General features: G+C 48.1%; 1 protein-coding gene across 16 annotated transcripts in view; it reads right to left on the reverse strand.

The window, feature by feature from the left end:
- ANKRD11 (ankyrin repeat domain containing 11) overlaps window positions 1–19,540 on the reverse strand; it is a 236,433-nt gene that overhangs the window by 115,224 nt on the left and 101,669 nt on the right. Inside the window, exon 4 of one of the 16 annotated variants that reach the window (XM_077133302.1) lies at window positions 7,915–7,984. The exons of the other annotated variants lie outside the window; for them this stretch is intronic. The gene's annotated coding sequence lies outside the window, so the exon portion shown is untranslated. The remainder of the gene's footprint in view (window positions 1–7,914; window positions 7,985–19,540) is intronic. 16 annotated transcript variants of the gene reach the window in all.

Below are 19,540 nucleotides of genomic sequence, written 5' to 3' on the forward strand. Positions count from 1 at the left end.
CGGACGCCACTTCTATGAATTACCACAGCCTGTGCTGGGCCCAGGGGCTGAGGCCCTGTCCGCCCCTCCCGGGCAGCTCTGCGGCCTTGGCTCTCCTCTGCCCACAGCCCGGAGTGTCTGGCCAAACCAACCTCAACGGCCCCAAAGCCTCGTGGGTCAGCTCCACAGGCCAGAGGCGCCGTGGCCTCTGCACCACCTGCAGCCCGTCACCGGGCACCAGGACGGCACTCGTCTCCACGCAGGCCAGCCTCAGAAGGCAGCAAAACCGCAGTCCACACTACATCCCAGAGACGCACAAAGAGAGAGAGCCCAGCATGGAAACGACAGAATCCCGAAAACAAAAAATCCCAGACACCCAAACCAGACCACAAACTCAGTCAGGCGATAAGCAGCTGTGCATTTAGGCTGTGATGAGGGAACCCTCAGGGATCACACACCTTCGATCCCAAAGCACTGAAAACACAAGAAGACCACAGAAATGATTCTGCCTCCTGATGTGCCAACACAGACGCGTCCAGAACACGTATGTCTTCTCCCCGCGCATAATGACGTCACCACACTCCACCAGGGGCGAGGAAGCGGGCAGCCCAGAGCTGGTGAGAGGCACTTCACTCACCCCGAGGGGACGCCTGTGCAGAGAGGTGGGCAGCTGCCACACAGCAACCCTCACACTAGAGCCCCGAGAAGGACCGAAGCCATAGTAAGTGTGAGGGTCAGGCACAGCACGCATACCCTCAGGCCTCAATCCTCCACAGGTCAAAGGTCTTCTCTCACCAGGTCTCGGCCCCTGACCTCAGACCCTGGCCTTGGTCCCTGACCTCAGCCTGGCCTCAGCCCAGCTGCGGGGCTGCCGCTCTGTGGGGCAACCATGAGAGGAATTCCGACACGGCCTCCTCTGTCCCCCACCAGCGTCCCCCTGATGGTCTGAGACCCAGTGCCAGACCCTGGGAGCCGCTCTTTCTTGTCCCGAAGGCCTGCCTGGAGCATATCCTTCTCCAAGTCATCCCAAAGATGCCAGACAGGGAGAGCGCAGGTCTGCGCAGGAAGGGAGCACGGGCACCTGTATGCCTCTGAGCGCCAGCAGAGCTCAGGGACCAGCCTTCTGGGGTCGCGGGGCCATTTCCGTGGCAACACAATGATGAAATTAAGGGTCTGTGCCGATTTGTCTTGGCTGTGTTGGGGACACACCGAACACGCATGAAGGGGGGGGCTTCACACTAGTGAAACCGATACGAGAAGGGCTGGGTGCGGTCCTCCCGTACACGGCGTGGCGGCCACCATGCAGGTTTCCTATCCTCCTGCAGCAGTGATCAACGCGGGCTCAACACCCAGAAAACATCACTTCCAAATTCAGATATCCCCACTTACAAAATGAGTGTCTAAAAGATGTTAAGGCAAAGTAAAAAAGATGATTTAAGTTTGGAAAACTGATCCTAAACTGTTTAAAAAAGAAGAAAGAAAAAAGTACAACCTCCCGCTGGGCAAGTCCACGGCGGGGAACAAGCAGCTCACACCTAACACCTCACAGAAAAGAAGGGGCTGAGCCAGCAGACGTGCCCAATCAACGGAAAGGGGGAAGGGGACACCTCTCCAAATGCCCTTCATATTAGGTGCACTTAATACATCAAAAGTGTTGTCATCTGATGCCAGTTTCACTGAGAGAAAAATCAAATACTCTGGCCAATTTAAATGTGGGTTAACAGATGTGAGTTAACTAAGAATTGTAGAAACCTCTTTTGAAATGCCAAATCTCTTCCTCAACTAAAGCCATCACTAGACAAGCTGAATGTACCAGGGGCCAGGGCTCGTGGAGGCTCCTGGGCCCCAGGGACCCTATTACCCATGGCCACTGGTCTCTCCCCAGTCAGGCCTGGCCAGGCTTTGGTTCTGAGAAGCCACCTGCCTGTTTGGGTGAAGCACCAGATGCCCAGCTATCCCGACCCAGAAGACAGAAAACAAAACCAGAATTGAACTGGGAAAAACATACATGCACTAGTTTGAATCAAATACTAAATGTACACTAAATGAAATGTAATAAACACTCCAATAAATGTTAAGTCGAAAAAATACACTTATCATTACTTATTGGAAATACACAATAATCACAGACCAAAGCATTCTGGTCAGAGAAAAGTTGGCTTCTCAATTCAATTCCTCTTCTTCAGTCTAACGTGAAGCTTTCCCTAAATGCAACTTGGAATTGAGAGGGCAGTTTTCCTATTTATGCTTAGAAACCATTATTCAAAGATTAAGATTTAGTCTTGCAAAGTATTTGCAAAATCCTCTTGGGGGAATGGGGAGAAAGGAAAAAGTATTCAATTTCCTCACCTGGAGAATTTCTGATATTCTTATAAGCAGTGAGGACAACTAAATCAACAGGCTGAGCACTCAATCTTGGGGTTCACTCCTAAGAAACTTATTGCTGCAAAGGATAAGCTAAGCCTATTTAGACTTAGGTGTGAGAGGGTGGTACAATGGTGGCTCAGCAGTAGAATTCTCACCTGCCATGCTGGAGACATGGGTTCAATTCCCAGTGCCTGTGCATGTTTAAAAAAAAAAATGAAGGAAAGAGAGAGAGAGGAAAGAAAGAAAGAAGAGGGAGAGAAAGGAAGAAATTAGGCCTAAGAGTCACCCCCAAAGACCCTATTTTGTTGCTCAGTTGTGGCCTCTCTCTCTGAGCCAGCAAGGCAGGTGAACTCACTGCTCTCCCTACATGGGACCTGACTCCCAGAGATGTAATTCTCCCTAGCAACATGAAACAGAACTCCCAGGATGAGCCAGGACCCAGCATCAGGGGATTGAGAAAGCCTTCTTGACCAAAAAGGAGAAGAGAAAAATGAGACAAAATAAAGTGTCGGTGACCGAGAGATTTCAGAGTTAAGATGTTATCCTGGAGGTTATTCTTCTACATTATACAGATGTCCCTTGTTAGTTAACAGTGTATTTGGAGGTGCTGGAGGGAAGTGCCTCAACTGAAGAGCTGTGTTGCATCAGCTTTGATTCTTGAAGACGACTGTGTAATGGTACAGCTTGTCAAGGTCAGGTCCATGTGTCATGGCCAGGTGGTAGTGCCCGGTCATCTGGTCAGGCAAGCGCTGGCCTGTCTGTTGCTATGAGGACACTTCATGGACTGAAATCATGATTATGCGGCATCCACAGCTGACTGCACTTGTAACCAGCTAAGGGGAGTGCCTTCTGCGATGAGCGATGCTTACTTTAATCACCAGAAGGCTTTTAAGGAGGATTCTTAAGGAAGAGACCGTCACTCTTCCTTCTTCAGCCAGCGAGCCTCTCCTGGGGAGTTCGTCCAGACCCTTCATCAGACTCACCAACTTCACAGCCTGCCCTGTGGATTTTGGACTCTTCCATTTTCACGGCTGCCCAGCCAGCATCTCCTATGAGTTTACTGAGGAGCTTCATCGGAGCTGCCAGCTCACAGCCTGCCCTACAGACCCTGGAGACTCTACATTCCCACAGTTAGGGGAGACACTTTTATAAGTTTTATATCTACAGATATCTCCTGCTGACTTTATTTCTCTAGAGAGCCCTAGCTAATGACACAGCTTTTACAGTGTGACCGTGAGACTGTGAAAACCTGTGTTGGTGCTCCTTTACCCAAGGTATGCACTGATGAGGAAAAAGGCGTGGATAATCAATAAATTAACAATGGGGGGACAAAGGGTAAAATTAATTGAGTGGATGAAAGAAATACTAGTGGTCAATAAGAGGGGAGGTAAGGGGTGTGGGATGTGTGACTTTTTTCTTTTATCTTCTTATTTCTTTTTCTGGAGAGATGCAAATGTTCAAAAACATGATCCTGGTGATGACTGCACAACCGTGTGATGATACTGTGAGCCACTGATCTCGCACATGTATCGAATGTATATGTGTAAAGGATTTTTCAGTAAAAATATTTAAAGAAAAAAGATTTAGTCTTGCAAAGGTAGTAATCTCTAAATGAAAGAACATGGGTAGGCTAATGTATGGAAATCAATCCAAATTTTCTCACATTCTATTAACTTCAAATGTAGTCTCTGCTCCAGATCTAGCTGTGTATTTACGTACACCGGGCCCACTAGACATTTTCTTTCCCTCTGTGTCAAGGGCACCTTCAATGCATACACACAGTGAGCCCCCCGCCCAGGGCCCCCTGCCCTCCCACCTCCCCAGGACAGTCACCAACAGCGTGTTGGTAGGGAAGCCATCCTGGAGCCTGCGAAAGCTCTACACCCACCAGGGCAGCCTGTAGTGAGCGAGTGATGGGACAGGAAGGCCCAGCAGCTGTGTGAGCACCCGCACCATCATGGGCTCCCCAGACCCGGCCAGCTTCATAAGTGACCCCAGACACATCCTGCAGAAAACCACCCAGGAACATCCAGAATTGAGAAACGGGAAATTGTTATAAGCCCTTAAGTTTTAAGATGGTTTGTTATCCAGCAGTATATAACTGACACACATCCCACTAATTACAAGATCTACTGTGAAACACGGAGAATGCTTACGAGATGCTATTTAAACACACATTTAGAGCTGACCATGCTGCAGCCATTAAATCAATTTTACTACCCAATACCTAAACCTCCTCCATTTTACCCTTAAAATGGCACTAAGACTCCTCAGACCCTAAAGCATACTTGTGTTCCTTGAAAGCCAGCAGACAGAGCTGCACACCGGCCTGAGTCTCCAGCAGGAACAAGTCTCTATCAGCACTTCCCACCGGCCCTGACCTCACTACTCAAGAAGCCTGGCAAAGAGATGGCCCACAGAAGAGTGTAATTATGGAGTTACTGAGTATGAATCAAAGTGAACACATATTAATTCTCAAATTTTATCAAGGAAATCACATTCCCAGATTTCCCAACCTTTGGATGTTGTGAACCCTGTTTTAACGAAGTAACAATGCTGGCATTTAAAATGATCAAGATTTAGCAGGGTGGTTTAGAAAGCGACAGAATTCCCCTTTCTTGCTTCCCTGTCCTCCCTACAGACACTGTGTGCAGTCTCTTTCTTAAGAGGTTAATTTTATTTGGCGTACAGTCCTTTTCCTAGCTGATCTGAGAGTTTAATTCCTGACGTGGCTGAAAGACCTGGAGAGAGGGGACGCTCCAGTGCAAACCTTCAGACTCCACTTGAAAACAGACTTCCTTCAACCCCAGGGCCTCTAGCAACTCCCACTAAAACCTGGGGATGCAAAGGCATGTGGGGTCAGTGTCTGTGTGCTGCCCCCTAACACTCGCTGGGTTTTTCCATCATAACCAAGCAGGTTCCTGAAAGGCCTGTTAAGAAGTGAGTGCCGTATCAGAGTGCACAAGCCGGTGGTCACGGGAAAAGATGCACGGTTCATGGCCCACTGGGGCAGGAGAGTGGCCACTACTGCTGCGGACCCTCGGGAGCTTCCAGGAGAGGGGGACAGGCTTCACAGGGCTTGAGCAGTCACCTCGGATGCTGAGGAGATGCTCTGCCACCGGGAGGGGGACATGCCTTTCTGAGACTGGTTTTAAAAAAGTGTCCAACCCGGTCAGCCTTGTGCAGACCTCAGAGAAAGGGAAGCAAGGCTGCGCCCCAGGGGCAAAAGGGAAGCACCGACGCCCGGCCCCTCGGGGGCTGCCCTGGAGGCTGAGTCTCAGGGGAGCCCTCGAGGGGGGCGCTGCACTCATGTCTGTTCCAACCTGCCTGAACCTGAGGCCCCCTCCAGCCCAGCCCCCACCAGTGCCGAGGCATCTCCAGCTTGCAGTGTGGCCCCCAGACCAGGCCCACAAGGGCTCCAAGTACTGTCCCGGCTCCAGGACAGCCAGCCAATCGCAGGCGGCAGCAATACCTCTGGAAGGGACCAGAGAGTAAATGTTCTGGGCTCTGCAGGCCACAGGTGGGGTCTGTCACAGCCTTGCTGCTCCCCTTGTTCTAGACAAACCCTAAAAGTGTGGAAAACATTCTTAGCATCCAGCCACACAAAGCAGGCCACAGGCCACAGTATGCCAGGCCAGGACGCGGCCACCACTCGCCGGATGGGGCTCCCTCTCATCTGGAGGTGCCTCTGTGCTGCCATCCCACCTGCTCCCGCAGATGACACCCTCGGGCCTTACAGCCAGGGTTGGGCGCCCTCCTGCCTACACCCTGACACTCTCAGCTGAAACCTCTGGCCTGGCCACAACCCTCAATCGGGGCCCTTCTCTCCCCACTTACTCACTCTTCTTTCTTAGGCTCGGGTCCCACGAAGCACCACTTGCTCAGCATCTAAAGGGGCCTTTGATGGCACACTCCTGAGGGCAGGAATTCGTCCCATCTCTGGAGCCCTGGCCGGAACTCGTTGCTCAGCACCAGCAGCCCTCGGCCTGCACAGTGCTGACACGCGTGAGCTGCCGTGGGTGACAGCCAGCAAGGTGGCTGGCATCCCAGACCGCACACCAATGTGACAAACTGCACCAAGTACAGGCCTGGCTGCCAGCGCGCGTCAGTCCACCAATCGCTACGTGAATAACAGACGCGCAGCACCATCAGTGGCCGATCGCGTCACTTCTTTCAAAGCCTGTTGGTGACTGGCCCTTGCACACGTCACTCAGTCCACACACAAACAGCAAAGCGTGGGGCTGGGGACCTCCTTGTCGCCCAGAGGTGAAGCCCGCGGCACTTCATGCAGACGGGAAATTGGAAGAGGAAACTGGCCAACAGAGAACCACAAATGGCAACAGCGGAGCTGTAACTGGAGGCGGAAGAAAGACGGATGCGGGCACGGCTGCCTTCCAGGGAGCTGCCATGCCCAACGGGACCATGGAGGTCGATGATGACCCAAGTGAGGCGAAAGGAGGGGTGCAGACGGCCAGCACCCCACACCAGAAGGACCCCCACACATCGGGGGTCGTTGCGCTGCACTGCTCACCATCACCCAAAGACGGAAGCCATCCAAATGCCCATCAGCAGACGAGTGGCCTTTACAGAACGTTACGCAGCATGAAGACAAAATGGTGTCCTGAAGCACAGGGCAAGGCGATGAGCCCTGAGGACATAAGGCCGAGTGAACTAAGCCAGACACAAAAGGATAGACATGGTATGATCTGGCTTTTATGACTGTGGTAAAGGTAAACTCAGAAGCTTATAATATAGAATATAGGAGACCTAGAGACACACGAAAGCCAGAGATGGGTGAACAGTTTTCCCGGTGAGGCTGAATTTAAATGTAAAGGAACGGACAGAAGTGAAGGTGGTTCATTAGTGGATCTATAAATAATATTGCCATATTGAAGGTGACATGATTGAAAGGGGCTGTACAGAGCCATGTGTCCCACCAAATGACACTACAAGTATAAATAAGTTTTTGCATGAACTACTTCAAAGGTATGAATCTTGTACAAAGAGTGTATCTGGGTATAGGGGGAACCTGCCATTGCATCCTGTGGGCTATGTTTAACAGACATCAACAGTGCCAAACAATACTGGGGTAAATAATGCAGGGAGAGGGACAAGAGTTAGGGGAGGTTTGGATTTTCTATTTGGTGAGAATGTGTTATTAGGCATTTTTCTCATGGGGGTGATGAAACTCTAAAATTGAGAGTGCTGATGGACTGTTCACCTTGGACATCATCCACGGTGCCTAATGGGTGGAGGTGGCTGAAGGATGCACTGATTGAAAAGCACAAAGGCGAACAGTGGTGTATACATATGACTGAATATTGTGCTGCCACAGAAAGGAGCGAAGTCAGGAGGTATGCAACGTTGTGAATGGACCTGAGGGACATTATGTGATGCAAAATAAGCCAGAAACAAAAGAGCAAACATTGTATGGTCTCATTGAGAAAATACTTATAAGAAAATTGGGGTCTAGATTGTAAGCTTTTGTAGTGGTCACATTTAGTCCAGAGCTGTAATGTTATTTTTAGATTTTGAGAGTGTGTACTATATATGCGTAACTGTGGGTACCTGTGTGACACGTAAGTCTCAGGGCTGGAGTTCCACAGTTCTGAAGGGTTAGCATTGCCACATACAACAGCTGTTAAAGAAACCGAAAGAGAGATCAGGCTTCAATTACAGGTAAGAATGAAGCAGACTGTTTTAGGACTGAGGTAAATCAGAATAGAGGGGTAAGGAAGACATTTTGTATTTTAGAACTTCATCTCTCTGTGAGACCAAAGGAAGAGAGGTTTATTTGGTCCAAAACCTAATTTTTCTGTAGCACATAATCTAACTCAACTTGTTTGGATACATCATTTAAACAACCCAAACCACAGGGAGCCCAGAACAGGAAGGACAGCTTGTAATTCAGTACAGTGTAACATAATGCCCAGATACATCCCAGAGGATGTTGAGCAGATAATTAAAAAGTATTGGTAAAGCCCATTCAGGGACTGGAAAAAAAATATGGAACTATTAAGAAACTTTATCTTTGGAGAAACCCCTGATACTGCTTCAAACATTAGGGACTCCAAGTCAACAGGCCAAACGTTTGATCTTGAGTCTTGCTCTTGTGATGCTTATGGATATAGCAGAGAACTTAGTCTACCTATAGTAGTGCTGAGGACCTTTTTTGCTGCTCAGATGTGGACTCTCTCTCTCTAAGCCCAACTCTGCAAGTGAAATCACTGCCCTCCCCCCCTCAACGTGGCACATGACATCCAGGGGTGAAAGTCTCCCTGGCAACATGGGACATGCCTCCCAAGGATAAGCCTGACCCTGGCACCGTGGGATCAACAATGCCTTCCAGGGCAAAAGTGGGGAAAGAATGTTACCATTCTTTGGTATCAGTGGCTGAGAGAGATCAAATAGGATTGAGAGGCTCCTCTGGAGGTTACTGTTATGCAAGCTTCAGCTAGATGTTGCTACTTATCATGGGTTGCCAAATCCCAACCCTTAAGAACACCCAGGGTGATTAGGAACAAGACGAGGATGCCCACTGTCACCACCGTTACCCAACATTGTACTGGAAGTTCTGGCCAGAGAAATCCAGAAAGAGAAAAAAATAAAAAGCATTCAAATTGGAAAGGGAGATGTCAAATTATCCCTATTCACAGATGACATGATCTCCTATATAGAAAATCCCAAAGAATCTAAAGAAAGCTACTAGAACTAGTAAACAAATTTAGCAAAATGGAAGAATACAAGATAAACACGCAGAAGTCAACTGGGTTTCTATTTGCCAAAAATTAGCAATTTGTAAAGGAAATTAAGACAACACTTCCATTTACATTAGCTTTACTCGGAAGTTCCCCAGACAGGTCCAACAGCACACTGGAGACAGCAGAAGAAAGGACCAGTGAACTTGAAGACAGGACAACTGAAGCCACCCAGTCCGAGGAGAAAGGAGGAGGAACGAGGAAAAGTGAGCAGAGCCTGAAGAATCTGTGGGAGGTCCAGAAGAAGAAAAAGAGAGAGCAGAGAGAATATTCAGATAATAGCTGAAAATTTCCCAATTTTAACAAAAGACACAAATTACACATCTAAGATGCTCAATGAACTTCAAACAGGATAAACCCAAACAGGCGTGCATAGCAATATTATAATCAAACTGTCGACAAGAGCAAGGAGCCTGACAGCGCCAGAAAGAAGCTGCATCAGGTACAAGAGACGCAAGAAGAGTGAGTGTGGTTTCTCAGGAGAAACCATGGAGACAAGAAGGCAGGAGGATGACATCTTTCAAGTGCTGACAGCAAAAATTTGCCAACCAGGAATTCTCTATCTGGCAAAATTGTCTTTCAAAGCTGTGGGAGAAATTAAGACATTCCCAGATAAGCAAAAGTTCAGGGGAGAAGCTAAGGGAGATGCTAAACAGTGTTGCAGGCTGAAAGGAAAGGACAGCGCAAAGCAGAACAAAGCCAGATTCACAAAAAAAGGTCCCCAGTAAAAACAGCGACATGGGCAGGTACAAATGCCAATACTATAAAGCTTCTGATTCATAACTCCACTTTTTACTTCCTACAAGATCTAAAAGCAAAAGCATAAAATGTAATACAAATCAGTGATTTTGGACTCAGAACGTAGAAAGAGGTATTTGTTTTAAGAACTAAAGGTGGAAGGGGCAGAGGGTATAGGAACATAGTTTGTGACTACTATTTAAATTAAGTTGGTATCAAAGCAGACAAGACTGTTACAAATTTAAGATGCTAAATTTAAGCCCCATGGTGACAACAAAGAAAATGTGCCAATTCGCAGAGACAGAAAAGAGAGCATGGGCTCCCAGGATGGCGGCAGGTGAGATTAATGCAGGCTGGGCGCAGGGCTGTTTAGGGTGGAGGGGGTGCAGTGATGGATGGGGTGAGGCCCTGCACCCCTGAACAGCAGCATGCATGAGACTGTTGGGATGGAAAGACTTCTATTGTAGTTATGTCTCCACAGCTACAAAGGAAAGAAATGATAAAGAAGATGGGGACAATTAAATGCAATACGTGCTACTGGATGGGATCTAAGAATGTAGGAAAAAAGGTTCAAAAGGACATTAACAGAACATTAAAAAACTGAAATGCAGAATGTAAGCTCTACATATACGCTAAATTTCTTGGACTTGAAAAGTGCACTTAATTAAGTTGATTATATGAGCAAATCTCCTTCATAGGAAATACATGAGGAAGCATCACATGTTCAGGAAATATGAGGTGTGCAAGCCGCCCTCAAATGCTGAGAAGAGAGGTACATATACACATAGAAAGAACGATACAGCAAACGTGGAAAATGTAAAAACTGGCAGACCTGGATATGGGTGGGGTGGGTGGCATGGAAGATGTTGGAATTCTCTGTATTGAGTTTGTGTTATTTGTGCAACTGTTCTGTACGTTTAAAATCAGTTCAAAATAAAAAGTTAAAAATATTTCAATTGTTTTAAAAGAAGGTCCACGTATTCATCTAGGTGAGGTAATGAAAAAGATAAAAAAAAATAAGAACATCTGGGCTCAATTCCTGCCTGGTTATTTAACTACACAGCCAAAACGATAGATAAACATGTAAAGTCCAGACTCTGCTGGATCAGTGCTCAGTCCCAATGCTTGTGCTAACTGCACATCACTTCCCTGAAGCCTGCCTATTTGCACAATCTCCATATAAAATAATGAAAGTGGAGAGCCAAAAGGACAGTGAGCGGCACGCACGTGTGACTGGGCACAGATGCGGCTGGCAACGGCAGCACACAGCTCCCACAGGCTGCCCCTTCTGGAAGAGCCTGGCAAACACGGCGACCCACAGCAGGGGCAGACCTGGAAAACGCACCTGCGGGCCCTGGTGAGCCAAAGTCAGAGGCGCGGCCAGCGAGCAGCCCCTAGACCCCTTCTGCACCTCCTGCTCCACGTGCCCACGCCCCACTCCCAGGCCCGAGCCCCCAAACTGTGCTGGTTGCCCTAACGGGGTGAAGTGTCACTTCTGTGACAAGCACGAGTGGGAAAGGCCCAGAAGAGGATCCTGAAGCCAAGCACTGCCCTTCCCCTACATTGCTTGCTGGTGTGTCCAGGGTGGGGGACCAGGACGCTGGGGACTGGGAAAACCTCGATGGTACAGAGGGAGGGGCCCAGGGACACCGCCCACAGCTGCCACGCCCAGGAACCCCACCCAGGTGACACCTCATGCAGCCTGGCAGATGGGGAAGCCAGGGATCGCCTTGTTTTAAAAATGTAAGGATTCCTGCTTCTGGGTCAAGATGGCGGCTTAGCAATGTGCGCATTTTAGTTCGTCCTCCAGAACAACTACTAATTAACCAGAAACAGTACAGAACAGATCCTAGGGCCACGTGAGTGACCAGACACACAGCGTACCACAGTCTGGACCAGCTGGACCGGCTGTGAGCCCCCCAGAACTGTGAGTTCCCAAAGCTGCGGCGGCCAGAGCCCCTCCCCCACAGGCTACTTCCCAGAGGGAAAAGGAAAGAGACTTTACCAGCAGCAGGGGCTGAGCACAACCAAACACCAATCGTGGCATTAATTAACAAATTCTGACCACTAAAAATAGGCCTCCAGCTTAGGTGAACCTGGTCAAGGCGGAGGTTGCTCATTTTTGCCCCGGCGCCAAGGGGGCAGGACTGACGGAAACGGGGGGGGGGGGGGGGGGGGGGGAGGAAACAGAGGTTTTTGTGGCTGTGTATCTACAAAGCCTTGACTGCCTTTGGATACAGCGGCAGGACTTTTCAGGCTGCAGCTGCCCCAGGCATAGGCAGAAGTGAGCTCTTTTGGGGGCTTGTCTGGAACCTGTGCCTTTCCCAGGGGAGAGGTGAAGCCCAACTCAGGTGGAATCCCTCCATCACGGAATTCAGACCCCAGGGTTTGGTAATTTGAAGCCATTAAAACCTGCCTACAACCTCTCCTCTGTCTCCACCATGCCCCAGCAGGGAGAGTCTGCCAAAGTTAAAGGTACCGCATCATCTTATGCTGGTGGGACCTGCAGGCAGACAAGCACTACACACACGGCAGGATAAGAAAAACAGAGTCCAGAGACTTCACAGGAAAGACTTTCAACCTGCTGGGTCTCACCGTCAGGGAAAACCGACGCAGGTGACTCTTTCCTCCTGAAAGGAGGCCAGTTTGGTCTGGGAAAATCCCCTGGGGTCTATAATACCTAAGTAGACCCTCCTAAGGGGGGGGGGGGGGGGAGAAAAGGCACCACACAAGCAGGGCAAGAAACAAGAGAACAAGAAAGGTAAAATTATCCTCTGTTAAACAAAGCCTAAGCTAGAGGCCCAGATAAAACTGAATTGAATGCCAAAGAACAGATAGACAAAAAATCCATCCAGCAAGAAAACCCTAGGTAAAAGAAGTGAAAGCAAGCTCCAGAATAAACTAATTAAGGTAATTAAATGCCTAGATGCCAGCAAAAAATAACAAATCACACTAGGAAAATTGAAGATATGGCCCAGTCAAAGGAACAAACCAACAATTCAAATGACATACAGGAGCTGAAACAATTAATTCAGAATGTACGAACAGACATGGAAAACCTCATCAAAAACCAAATCAATGAATTGAGGAAGGATATAAAGAAGGCAAGGAAAGAACAAAAAGAAGAAACTGAAAGTCTGAAAAAACAAATCACAGAACTTACGGGAATGAAAGGCACAGAAGAGATGAAAAAAACAATGGAAACCTACAATGGTAGATTTCGAGAGACAGAACATAGGATTAGTGAACTGGAGGACGGAACATCTGAAATCCAGCAAGAAAAAGAAACTATAGGGGAAAAAATGGAAGAATATGAGCAGGGACTCAGGGAATTGAAAGACAATATGAAGCACACGAATATACGTGTTGTGGGTGTCCCAGAAGGAGAAGAGAAGGGAAAAGGAGGAGAAAAACTAATGGAAGAAATTATCACTGAAAATTTCCCAACTCTTATGAAAGACTTAAAATTACAGATCCAAGAAGTGCAGTGTACCCCAAAGAGAACAGATCCAAATAGATGTGCTCCAAGACATTTACCAATCAGAATGTCAGAGGTCAAAGAGAAAAAGAGAATCTTGAAAGCAGCAAGAGAAAAGCAATCCATCACATATAAGGGAAGCCCAATAAGACTATGCGCAGATCTCTCAGCAGAAACCATGGAGGCAAGAAGTCAGTGGGATAATACATTTAAATTATTAAAAGAGAAAAACTGCCAACCAAGAATTCTATATCCAGCAAAACTGTCCTTCAAAAATGAGGGAGAAATTAAAACATTTTCAGACAAAAAAATCACTGAGAGAATTTGTGACCAAGAGACCAGCTCTGCAAGAAACACTAAAGGGATTACTAGAGACAGATACGAAGACAGAAGAGAGAGGTGTGGAGAAGAGTGTAGAAAGGAAGACTATGAGTAAAGGTAAAAAGAAGGAAAATTAGATATGACATATAAAATCCAGAAGGCAAAATAGTAGAAGTACTACCCATGCAGTAATAACACTGAATGTTAAGGGATTAAACTCTCCAATCAAAAGACACAGTCTAGCAGAATGGATTAAAAAACAAGACCCATCTATATGCTGTCTCTACTCAAACGACATGAGGGCAAGGACACAAATGGACATTTACACACCAATGTTTATACCAGCATTATTTACAATTACCAAGAGATGGAAGCAGCCAAAATATCCATCAACAGACAGTTGGCTAAACAAACTGTCGCATTTACATAAGATGGAATATTATACATACATACTTATGTAACAACATGAATGGACCTTAAGGACATTATCTGAGTGTGATTAGCCAGAAACAAAAGGACAAATACTGTATGGTCTCACGGATATGAACTGACATTAGTGAATAAACTTGGAATATTTCGTTGGTAACAGACTATCAGGAGACAGAAATAGGGATACTGATTGTGCAACAGGACTGAATATAAAAACTCAGAAATGGACAGCACAATACTACCTAACTGTAATACAATTATGTTAAAACACTGAATGAAGCTGCATATGAGAATGATAGAGGGAGGAGGGCTGGGGCATAAATGAAATCACAAAGAAAGATAGACGATAAAGATTGAGATGGTATAATCTAGGAATGCCTAGAATGTATAATGATAGTGACTAAATGTACAAATTTTAAAAATGTTTTTGCATGAGGAAGAACAAAAGAATGTCATTACTGCAGTGTGTTGAAAATAGATGGTAATTAATATTTTAAAATTTCAACTTATGTGTGAGACTAAAGCAAAAAATGTTTATTTGGTACAAATTTATACTTTGACTAGTGCATCTCCTAATATAACTTATGTAGATAGTTGGTTGAACACCTTAAGTACATGGAAGTTTGTATAGGACATGAGATTTTGTTGGTTTGTCCAGGTGATGCCCTGATGAATCCCAGAGTGATTTGATCAGTGAGTGGAAAAGTATTTGCAAAGTCCCCTTCGGGGAATGGTGAGAACGGGGGAAAATTCAACTTCCCCAAGTTGAATTCTTGATATTCTCACAAGCAGCATGGACAACCAAAGCTATAGGCTGAGCCCCCAGTCTTGGGGGTTGTTCACATGAAACTTAACCCCACAAAAGATAGGTCAAGCCTACTTAAAATTAGGCCTAAGAATCACCCCTAAGAGAACCTCTTTTGTTGCTCAGATGTGGCCTCTCTCTGCAGCCAATACAGCAAGCAAACTCACCACCCTTCCCCTGTCTACGTGGGGTATGACTCCCAGGGGTGTGGATCTTCCTGGCAATGTGGGACAGAAATCCCAGAATGAGCTGAGATTCAGCATCAAGGGATTGAGAAAACCTTCTCGACTAAAAGGCGGAAGAGTGAAATGAGACAAAGTGTCAATGGTGGCGAAATTCCAAACAGGGTCGAGAGGTTATCCTGAGGTTATCCTGGAGGTTATTCTTACGCATTAAGTATGTATCACCTTGTAAACCAAGATGTAATGGAGAGGCTGGAGGGGACCGCCTGAAAATATAGAGCTGTGTTCCAGTAGCCATGTTTCTTGAAGATGATTGTATAATGACAGAGCTTTCACAATGTGACTGTGTGATTGTGAAAGCCTTGTGTCTGATGCTCCCTTTACCTCCCTTGTCAACAGATGAGCAGAACATATGGAATAAAAATAAATAATAGGGGGAACAAATGTTAAAATAAATTTAGTTTGAAATGCTAGTGATCAATGAAAGGGAAGGGCTAAAGGGTATGGTATGTAAAAAATTTTTTTTCTGTTTTTGTTTTATTTTTCTGTTGTCTTTTTATTTCTTTTTCTGAATTGATGCAAATGTTCTGGGAAATGATCATGATGATGAATATGCAACTATGTGATGATATTATGAATTGCTGAGTGTATTGTTGGGAATGCTCGTGTTTCTTTCTTGTAATTTTTTTTAATTAATAAAAATTTTAAAAAATAAAAAATCTAAGGATTCCTGTCACAGGCCTTCTGCCAGTGCCCACGTGGAATGAAAATTCCAGGAGATCATTTTTCAAAGCAGCTCAACCTGAATGGGGTGTCCACCACGTTTTAAGGATGGAACTGGGGCTTGGGCAGGGACTGCAGGCAGCCCTGAGGGCTAAGACTCTCCAGGTGGGCACCATTGGCAACAGCTTGCCCACCACCCTCCGCACCAGCAGCAAGGCCCACGTGCCCCACCCAAAGCCAGGACGGTGCCACAGGGGCGGGCCAGGGCGTGAGCCTTCTTAGAAGGAGAGGAGAGCCGGCATGGGGTGGAGGACAATGGAGCGCACTGGCACCAAGCACTTCGACTGTTTCACTAGGCCTTCGATAATTTCCCAACAAGCTGATCTAAAAATGTTAAAAACAGAACAACACACACTTTAGAAAGAAATAACCTGCCCCAGAAACGACCCATTTCACAGTTCTCCGATCCCTACTCCTCAGAAACATACACCTTCTTCGAGATTCACTAAATACTACAATTTTCACTTTCTCAAACAGTTCATGCTTCCATGTGCGTCCACACGTACAAGGTCACACAAAGTTCCTCGCCTCACCAAGGAAAGACACCATTGTGGCACCTCAGTTACAAAGCAATGATGTCTTCCATTTTTGTTTATCTGGGAATGTCTTTATTCCACTTTCGTTTTTGAAAGTTTTGCTGACACCATTTTAACTCATTTTCTCTTGAGGTGGTTAGAGCTCCAGGAGCCTAAGTGAGAAGCACAACCACCTTTAAGTCCCTTATCTACAGACTGCTCCAGGGTACCCCACAGCCTGTGTTGCCACCACCCGCCCAGCACCATGCAGCCAGCATCACCAGCACCAGGCAGCCAGCACCAGCACCATGCAGCCTGCACCACCAGCACAACCAGCACCACCAGCACCACCAGCACCTTGCACCCAGCACCATGCAGCCAGCACCACCAGCACCAGTTACATTGGGTTAAGCGGCAATGTACATACCTGCTGGCCAGGAGAGAAAGCTAGCAGATGACACCGTGTTCACCATGTGCCCTTCCAGATGAGACAGGAACTGTGTGTTTGCATGTGCCTTCTCAGTTGAGAGAGAAACCCTGACCTTCATCGGCATTCCTGAACCAAGGTATCTTTCCCTGGATGCCTGAGATTGGATATTTCTATAGACTTAACTGGGACATTCTCTTAGCCTTAGAACTGTAAACTAGCAACTTATTAAATTCTCATTTTTAAAGGCCGTTCTGTTTCTGGTATATTGCATTCTGGCAGCTAGCAAACTAGAACCACCACCGAAAAGGGCCAAAAGACACTGTGTGCTGGGTTAATGCTTAAAAGTGAACCATTAGTGGGGAACCAGGTGACACTGTGAAAGAGCTGAAGACCCCATCCATGGCTAGTGCCCTAAAACCAGGTTAGGAGTTGAACCTGCAGTGCCAGCACAGTGGGTCCAGGACCACTGCATGGCCTTGGGGGTCTCCTGCTGGCTGCGTGCACCCAGGCATCCCGCAAGCAGGAGAGGCCCCTCAGCCTTCAAGCCAGCCCTGTTCCACCTCTGCCCTGAGCAACTGGGCACTGCCTGTGAACCCAGCATGGACGCTGTGATCAGTGGCTCTCAAGGGCACTGCAGTGCCCATGGAGCTCAGCCTGCCCCCCAGCTGTGAGCCCCTGTCAGGGAGGTCAGGGTGGGCAGGGGCCATCAGGTTGGCACCCTGTGCAGGCCGGGTCATGGAGGGGTCAGAACGCAATGCAGAGATCGGCTCCTGGCTTTATTTTTTACTTCTCTGTCAGAGGCGACAAGAAAGACAATTACAAGTGACCTTTCCACAAGAAGAGATAAAGGACGCAGCAAGACCAGAGCCGGGTTTGGGATGCTACAAACACTGACAGGGTAGTGAGGTCACCCCAGCAGATGGCCCCCAGGCTCCCCCTGCTTCACGGACCCTGCAGGTCAGGCTGTGCATGGCCACAGCCCCACCCTCGGCCCGAGACCTACACCTGCTGTGCTGCGCACCGACAGGAACATGGGGGCAGGCACCAAGGGGACCAAGCCCACTTTTCCCAGACATTGTCATTAAAATATCAGTTTCATTATAAATGTATCCCAAGACAGCATAGCCACCAAACATCACGTGTTAAAGACTCTTAGACAATTAATGCTTTTTTAAAACAAAGAACATGGTGCTTTATCTATCAAGTGATCCTTACTTTCTAAAAAGCATATAATGTCAAAATTTTTAACTTCAATGTTTATATTTGGGTAGTGGGGTTCCATGTGATTTTTATTTTGTTCTTTCACTTGATGTTTTCTAAGCTTTGTCCCATGCGTACGAATTATTTCAATCACAGGAAAGTCTAATTTTCCTACAAGACATTGACAGCCTCTGAGAACAAACGTAAAGCTCCCACAACTCATCAAACAGAAGGAGGCGATGGCATGGGCAATTGTGTCTGGACAGTTTAAACTTTATTTTAAGCAACTCTGCAGAAAGGATGGGGCTGTCCTAGCGCTGCGAGCTGTCCTTCACCGTGACCACTCAGCCTCGGCCCCCAGCGCCTCGTGGCGCTGAACGGCAGTGCTAGCTCTCCCTACATCCTACTTCTGCCCCAGACCCTACAGGCCCTATGCCCCCAACCCACTTTCCAAGAACCGAGGAGTCATCTTTGCATTGTCTCCGTTCAACAACTCAGCTGCAATGAAGTGGGGCCGTGGTGCCAGCCAGGTCCCTGGGAGAGGTGGCTCACCCTCTGCACCCGGTGCTGCCCAGGCCCCAGCGCTCCTCGGACCAAAGAGCGGCGAGATGCGCTGGCCTTGAACAACGGTGGGGTCACCACGGCAAGCAGGCCCCTAACTCCCTGGGTGCTCAGAGGTACTTGATGGGAGACATGGGGTGCTGCACTCCTCGAACAGCACCATGGTGCCGCGAGCCTGCCGTCAGCCAGGTGCCCAGGAGGAGGGTCTGTGCCGGCCATCCCAGGAACTAAGTGGACAAGTGCCCTGACGTGACTGCAGCCCAGAAGCATCCTAAGGTCAGAGGGGACAAGGGGCAGTGAGCTCAGAGCCAGCCCAGGGCAAAGAGCCACAAGACACCCCAAGCACCCTCAAGGCAGAGCAGACCCTGCCCAGGCGCACGCCTGCAAGGAAGAAAGGTCTCTAAGGCAAGAGCCAGGGCCCCCACGCAGTGCTCCGGGGAGCTCTACTGGGACACCCCACCTCAGCCTCTCCACCCTGACAAACCCTACACCATAATCAAATGCCTCTAAGAATAACAGCGCTCGCGTAACTAAAGAAAATGCAACTACGGGAAGAAAGCCAAATTTTCGGAAGTAAAAGGCAAGGGAAAAAGTGCCTTTATAGAAAACACTAAACAGTAAATCCCGCGTCAAACTCCCACGTGCCATTAGAGGGCCAGTAGCCCCAAAGCAGGATCCGAGTGTCCTTCAGCCAACGAGGTACCCACTCAAAGGGCCTGGGGCAGGCGGAAGAGACTGGAAGCGCTGCCCCCAAAGACAGCACCGACAGACTGGTCATTATGTCCCACCCAGAGGCTGACACGGCCCCTCCCGCCCTTGGCCTGGGGTCTGCCGATCGGCTCTGTGCCATCTCCTCGGGGCCTAGCACAGGACCCCGCAGTGGCCCTGAGAGCAGAGGCGCCAGGGTGTGCAGCTCCACGGCTCCTGGTCGAGAGGCCAGGTCTGGTGACCGGCCCCACGCCGGCAGGCCCCTGCCCATGGGCGCCCCCACCCC

This window comes from Tamandua tetradactyla, chromosome 16, assembly GCF_023851605.1.
Source record: "Tamandua tetradactyla isolate mTamTet1 chromosome 16, mTamTet1.pri, whole genome shotgun sequence".
Lineage (NCBI taxonomy): Eukaryota > Metazoa > Chordata > Mammalia > Pilosa > Myrmecophagidae > Tamandua > Tamandua tetradactyla.